The sequence below is a fragment of the Vigna umbellata genome, chromosome 4 (genome assembly GCF_029865625.1).
Source record: "Vigna umbellata cultivar VRB3 chromosome 4, Vumbellata_1.0, whole genome shotgun sequence".
In the NCBI taxonomy this organism is placed as follows: domain Eukaryota; kingdom Viridiplantae; phylum Streptophyta; class Magnoliopsida; order Fabales; family Fabaceae; genus Vigna; species Vigna umbellata.
Genome location: NC_142168.1, coordinates 52,480,226 through 52,487,866, shown reverse-complemented (window position 1 = coordinate 52,487,866; position 7,641 = coordinate 52,480,226). Strand labels below are relative to the sequence as shown.

At 38.5% G+C, this 7,641-nt stretch overlaps 1 pseudogene; it reads right to left on the bottom strand.

The window, feature by feature from the left end:
• Window positions 1-3,473: 3,473 nt before the first annotated feature.
• LOC148200576 (uncharacterized) lies at window positions 3,474-6,231 on the bottom strand (annotated as a pseudogene).
• Between the last annotated feature and the right edge of the window lie 1,410 nt (window positions 6,232-7,641).

Genomic DNA, 7,641 nt, shown 5'->3' with positions numbered 1-7,641 from the left:
TTTTCTGGAGCCCTAGGCGCAGGAACTCACGCAACCATTCCTGGTTGCCTTTTTCTGGAGCTCTCAGCGCCAGCGTAGGGCGCCTGGTTGCCCTTTTTGGGTCCTTAGCGCCATTGTACACCGCAGCACGCCTGGGTGCCTTTTCATGGGCCCTAAGCTCCAATTACAGCATAGTCTTGCCTCCTTGCCCTCCTAGGGGTGCTGAGCGCCAGTTTGAATGCACCGTTGAGCGTCTGCTTGCCCTTTGAGGGGCATTGAGCGCCAGTTCTCTCATAATGTCGCTTGTCTGCCCTTAGTTGGGGCGCTGAGCGCCAGCGACTTGGGCTTATGGGCCAATTTTTGATCTATTGCAAGGCCAAGAGTCAATGTCGCAAGCATGGAGATGAAGCCTGCTCACATTCAATTGGTGAAGAGCAACCAATTCAATGGATTAGTTCATGAAAATCCATATGAACATCTGACCACTTTCAATGCAATATGCAATACATGAAGATTAATGGTGTGCCAGATGAGGCTATTAGACTTAGCTTGCTCCCTTTTTGTTTAGGAGGCAATGCTAAGATGTGGCTTCATTCATTCCTAGAGAATAACTTCACTGGGTGGGAAGATGTGGTGGCTAAGTTCCTGAACAAATATTTTCCTCAGTCCAAGGTCAACAACAAAGGCAAGCAGGAAATTTCTTCTTTTCAATAGGGCATGTACGAAACTTTAGCTCAAGCGTGGGATATATTCAAGAACTTGTTGTGGAAGACACCCACTCATGGATTTAATGAACTGATAGTGGTTATTCTTTTTCATCGAGGATTAAAATCACAGATAAAATTGATGTTGGATGCCTCAACTGGAGGTAACATCAAGAAAAAAACTGCAGATGAAGTTTATGAGTTGATAGAAAATATGGCCGCCAATGATAATGAGATGCATAAGGAAAGATCTCAATTTCTATCGAAAGGAGTTCTACAATTACAACCTTAAGATGCTCTGTTAGCTCAGAACAAAATAATGACTCAACAATTGGAGACTCTGATGAAGAAAATCTCTCAATTGCCTAAAGAATTGCAGAATGTTTCTTAAGCTCAACAACAACTTTATGAGCTATGTGGTGGAGATTATGTCAATGGACAATGTACCATGCAAGTGATGACTGACACATGGTGGTTGATCTGCTGTTCCGAGAGAGTTGGTTCAGACTGAACTGTGCTGGACTTCGAGAAATGCACATCGAGAATCAACTAAGAGTGCTTCTCGGTAGCTCCAGTAGAAAGATGGGAAATGTGGTCATGGCAGCGGAAGAAGTGTACTGAAAGGGTTATGGAGATGGATGTTATGCTTAGTGAATGACTACAACTCAAGCAGCCGTCTATACAAGGAAGGAAGTTGCAGGGAAGATTTAAGCAGGTAATGACTTTCGGAGGGAGAGTTGGCAAAAGCAATTCTCAGCAGAAATTTCATTCATCCAAAAGTGTTTTTACAGAGGTAGCTTCCATGATTTTATAGACTATCTATGGAGCTGCAGCAAGGAAATCATGATCCGAGAATGGTGGATCAGTTGCCATGTGGTGACCCATGTGTAAAATGTGAAAGTCTTCTAGAGAGACTTATTAAAAATGTGCTAAAAACTAAAGCAGCACGTGATCTGGTGGTGTTGAGGGACGGAGGGTTCTTCTGTGCTGTGCTTAACAAAGAGTGGTGGTGCAGCTAGCAACTTTGACAATCATATGGACAGTTTTACCCCTTCTCTTGGTGTCTCCAAATTCCACTTAAAATGAAGGAAACGAACGTGCCCTGTTGTGTCCATATCTTCAAGCTCTTCTTGGATTCTTCTAGCCATACTTCTAGTAATGGGTCCATGTCCTAAGTCATCATCTCCTTCCCCTTGAAGAGGATTTGTCCTCAAATCCAAATCATCATCTGTATTAAATCCTACAAAAGGACGAAGATCAGTAACATTAAAAGTAGAATGGACACCATATTCTGATGGAAGGTCTAATTGATAAGCATTATTGTTGACCTTCTTAAGGATCTTAAAAGGACCATCTCCTCTAGGACTTAATTTGGACTTCCTTTGAATAGGAAATCTTTCCTTTTGAAGGTAAAGCCAACTAAGTCACCTTCATTGAAAATGACTTCCTTTTTACCCTTATTATGATACTTAGCATATCTCTCACTTTGTTGTTGTATTTGATTACTAATCCTCTCATGAAAAGTTTTAATGAATTTGGATTTAGAGATTCCCTCTTGATGAACAAACTCTTGTGAAGAAGGTAAGGGAATCAAATCCATAGGTGTGAGAGGATTAAAACCGTATACAGCTTCAAAAGGAGATATTTTAGTAGTTCGATGAACTACCCTATTATAAGCAAACTCCACATGTGGAAGATACTCATCCCAAGATTTGTGGTTACCCTTAAGAACTACTCTTAATAGAGTGGATAGAGATCTATTTACTACTTCAGTTTGACCATCCGTTTGAGGATGGCAAGTAGTAGAGAAAGAAAGCCTAGTTCCTAATCGAGACCATAAGGTTCCCCAAAAGTGACTAAGAAATTTTGAATCTCTATCAGAAATGATAACCCGAGGTAGTCCATGAAGTCTAACCACATCTCGAAAGAATAACCTAGCCACATTACTTGCATCATCTATCTTGTGGCATGGTATAAAATGGGCCATTTTGCTAAAACGATCCACAACCACAAAAATAGAATCAAAACCCCTTGAAGTTTTTGGTAGTCCTAAGACAAAATCCATGCTAATATCTTCCCAAGGAGTTGAAGCAATGGGTAAGGGAGTATAAAGACCATGAGGCATTGCTCTAGATTTGGATTCTAAACAAGTAATGCACTTAAAACAATGCCTTTGGACTTCTCTCCTCATGTGGGGCCAAAAGAATTTCTCTTTTAGCATGCTTAAGGTTTTATCAACCCCAAAATGCCCCATCAACCCTCCCTCATGCATCTCTTTGACAAGGAGTTTTCTTTGTGATCCTTGGGGTATACAAATTTTGCCCTCTTTGAAAAGATACCCATCTCTCACATAGAATCCTCCTTGTGGTTTTTGAAAACATTCCTCATATAAGGTGGCAAACTCACTATCTTGAGTATATAATTCTTTTATGTTATCAAACCCAAGAATTTGAGCTCCTAAAGTGGCTAGTAAATTATTTCTTCTTGACAAAGCATCCGCCACTATATTAGCCTTTCCTTTCTTGTATTTGATAACATAAGTGAATTGTTCAATGAATTCAAGCCACTTAGCATGTCTCTTTTGCAACTTGTGTTGGCTCTTTAGATATTTTAGTGATTCATGATCACTATGAATAATAAACTCCTTGGAAACAAGATAATGTTCCCAAGTTTGAAGAGCCCTCACAAGAGCATAGAGCTCTTTGTCATAGGTGGGGTAATTACAAGAAGCACCATGAAGTTTTTCACTAAAATAAGCAATTGGGTGTCCTTCTTATAATAACACAACACCTATTCCATGTCCAAAAGCATCACATCTAACTCAAAAGTTTTGGCAAAATTTGGAAGAGCTAGAATGGGAGCTTGAGTGAGCTTCTCTTTAAGTAGCTCAAAAGCCTTTTGTTGTTTGTCTCGCCAAATGAATGTAACATCCTTTTTCACCAACTCATTGAGAGGTGAAGCTAGACTAGAGAAGTTAGGCACAAATCTTCTATAAAAGCTTGCCAATCCATGAAAACTCCTAACTTCTCCTACATTCTTTGGAATTGGCCATTCTTGGATGGCCTTTATTTTCTCACGATCAACATGGACCCCACTTTTATTGACTACAAAACCGAGAAAGATGACACTATCAACACAAAAGGTGCATTTGTCAAGATTTGCAAACAATTTATTGGTTCTAAGAATTATTAGAACAACTCTCAAATGTTTTTCATGATTATGCAAATCTTGACTATATACCAATATGTCATCAAAATAAACAACTACAAACTTCCCAATGCAATCCCTTAAAACATGATTCATAAGTCTCATGAATGTACTTGGGGCATTTGTAAGACCAAAAGGCATTACCAGCCACTCATATAACCCAAACTTAGTCTTAAAAGCAGTTTTCCACTCGTCACCTTCTTTGATTCGAATTTGGTGATATCCGCTTTTAAGATATATTTTTGAGAAAATTTGAGCCCCATGTAATTCATCTAACATATCATCAAGTCTAGGGATGGGATGTCGATACTTTATTGTGATGTTGTTGATAGCCCTACAATCACAACACATGCGCCACTTCCCATCCTTTTTGGGCACCAACAACACAGGTACAACACAAGGGCTTAGACTCTTTTGAACCAAACCCTTATCTAGTAACTCTTGAACTTGGGACTCAATCTCTTTGGTTTCTTGGGGATTAGTCCTATAGGCAGGCCTGTTAGGAAGAGTTGCCCCTGGAATGAAGTCAATTTGATGTTCTATTCCTCTTAATGGTGGAAGCCCTTTTGGAATTTCTGTGGGAAATAGATCATCAAATTCCTTCAAAAGTTTTTGTATTGAAAGAGAAAGAGTAGAAGTCTGAGACTCACTAGATGTGCATGTGAGTGTTCCTTGGCAAAGAAGAAGGTATGAAGGTTGCTCAACTTGAAGTGTGTTGTTTAAAGTCTTTTTATTTAAAAGAACTTCATGTTGAGTGACCTTGTGGGAAGGAACACTGGACTCTATCACCTCTCTTTCTTCCCTAATGACTACTCCGCTCTTCTGTTTTGGAATTTTTTTCTTTTTTTGTTTCTTTTCCTGATCCCTAGCGGACTTCATTTGTGCTTGATCTTGTGCCACCTGGGTAGGTGTCAAAGGTTGAAACACAAATTTCTTGTCTTGTGTGTGCATAGTTATGGTATTGGTAAGACCATGGTGTATAGTGTTATGATCAAATTGCCATGGTCTTCCCAATAGCACATGGCAAGCTTCCATGGGAACTACATCACAAATAACTTCATCTTTGAAGTTCCCTATGGATAGAGCCACTTTAACTTGATTCTTGACTGTAATGTCCCCATCTTCATTTAACCAATGAAGTTTATAAGGTTTGGGATGGGGTATTACAGTAAGATTCAACTTTTCAACTAGTCTTGTGCTACAACAATTGCAGCAAGAACCACTATCAATAATGAGAGAATAATAATTTTCTTGAATTTTACACCTTGTATGAAAGATGTTTTCTCTTTGTGATAGTTGTTCTAGACTTGGTTGACTGCTAAGCACCCTTCTCACCATGAGAAGTTGACAATCATCCGCAAACACTTCCTCTTCTTTTTCTGTTTCACTCTCACTATCACTGGTGGGGGATTCACTTTCACTGCTATAGATGTCCTTTCCTTTTAAAAGAATGGTTCTCTTAGTAGGACATTGAGCACCTATATGACCCCTACCTAAACATTTGAAACACTTTATGTCACTTGTGCGAGTGTGTGAAGAGGACTCTTTGTTTGGTTTTTCAACTATTTTGGCTAGAGGTTTGAGGGGTTCTTTTGCTTTAGTAAAATTCTGCTGAAAGGGAGATTGAAATCTTTTGGCAGAAATTTTTCGCAGATTTTGTTGTTCTACTTTTATACACATTTGAACAATTTCATTCAAATATCTATAAGGTAGAAGTTCAACTTTATCCCTTATTTCCAAATTCAACCCACTCAAAAATCTAGCTAAAGTAGTTTCCTCTGCCTCTGTGATTCCTGCTCTCATTATGTATAACTATTTTGGCTAGAGGTTTGAGGGGTTCTTTTGCTTTAGTAAATTTCTGCTCAAAGGGAGATTGAAATCTTTTGGCAGAAATTTTCCGCAGATTTTGTTGTTCTACTTTTATACACATTTGAACAAGTTCATTCAAATCTCTATAAGGTAGAAGTTCAACTCTATCCCTTATTTCCAAATTCAACCCACTCAAAAATCTAGCTAAAGTAGTTTCCTCTGCCTCTGTGATTCCTGCTCTCATTATTTATAGCTCCATCTGTTGTCTACATCCTTCAACAGACATAGACTTTTGTTGCAACCTTTGGAGCTTATCCATAAGTTCCCTCTTATAGTAAGAAAGAATGTGCCTTTTCTTGAGAGCAGTTGTGAGTTCATTCCAATATTTGATGGGAGGAAGTTGTTGTCTCATTCTTTCTTTGACTAGAGCAGTCCACCAATACATTGCATACCCTTGAAAACTAAGGGTAGCAAGAGAGACTTTTCTTTCCTCCGATACTTGTTGACAGGCAAAAATTTTCTCTACTTTCATTTCCCAGTCAAGGTAAGCCTCAATGTTATCTTTTCCATGAAAATGAGGCAATACCACATTGACTTCCTTAGGAGGAGTAGGAGAATTTTCATAGTCACGCCTATGCCTTCTTGATGAAGAAGGATAGTAATCTCCTACTCTTAAGGTTTCTTGTTCACTTTGGGATTCTCCACTCATGCTTCTCTCCCTATATTGGATTTGTTCATCTCTTAACATTTTCAACTCATTGGTGACCATGGCATTGTGTAGTTCTCTTTGAATCTTTTCTTGTCCTATTTTCCTTTCAATCTCAGTGAGTTGATTGACAAGAGTTTGGAAACAAATTTGATCTTTAGGCTCCTCATTAATTCTAGGGGAGTGTCTTCCAGACATTTTATGAATTTAGGAATTGTCTTGAGGTAAAGACTAAGAGAGTTCACTTGAGGACAATATTCCAGGTAAGAGAGGTGGACCTTGTAGGTCACTTAAATACCAAGTCTTGCCTTGCCAAATATATCCTTAGTTACTTACTAAAAGTCCTTAAAACAAAATCATTTCTAAATCCACCAAATATATGGAGGCACAAACAAACACAAAGAAAGAAAACCTTAAACTCTAAAGCCGGACTCTAAGGCTTCCTATGCGAAACTTGCAAATTAAAAGAGATTAAAGGTGAGGTCTCCTAGGTGAGGCTTAGACTTTTTGGATCTAAGACACACTCACCGTCTACCAATTTTAAAGTGATGAGACTTTAAGTCAAGTTAGAAAATGAGGGAAGAACACTTATGAGCTCTTCCACTTCACTTGCTTGAAATGGCCAACTTACAATAATGAAAAAAATTCAAAATACAATGGAAACAAAAAAATATTGGGAAAACAAGAAGGTAGTTTAATGTGGCAGCTTTGGTTGCTCTCAAACAAGTAATGAATCAGAAGTGATTCATGCAAATCTTTCAGCTGCAAAGTGACTCTCTCCTATGCTGTAACCGTGAAGAAAAAATCTGTTGTCAGCTGCAATATTTTTGAATTACTACAGCAGCACCACTCTACCACACCGTCAGCTTTACCTTTTTGCTTGTATAATCAATCTCCTTACTTCCTTTGATGTTTCCTTGTATGTATGGAGTCTGAGTCGTAACACACCTACACAGCAGTCCAGTTAAGAACTTACAATATCTCCTCATACTGCCAGTAATTACCAAAAGATTGACACCAACACATAACCTTTTATCAAACAAGTTATGTGCAAGAATTCCAAAAATTTTAAAATCAATGAATTAAGCAGGTGGTAATCACGGTAGCACTTCAAATGGATCCTAAGAATAGTTCTAGAATAGATTGGACACACAGCAATGACAATCAACTAGCAATTGGATAAAAAAAACAGTGTTCGGCACATATCACAAACTGTTTGTGAATTTGCCTCAAAGA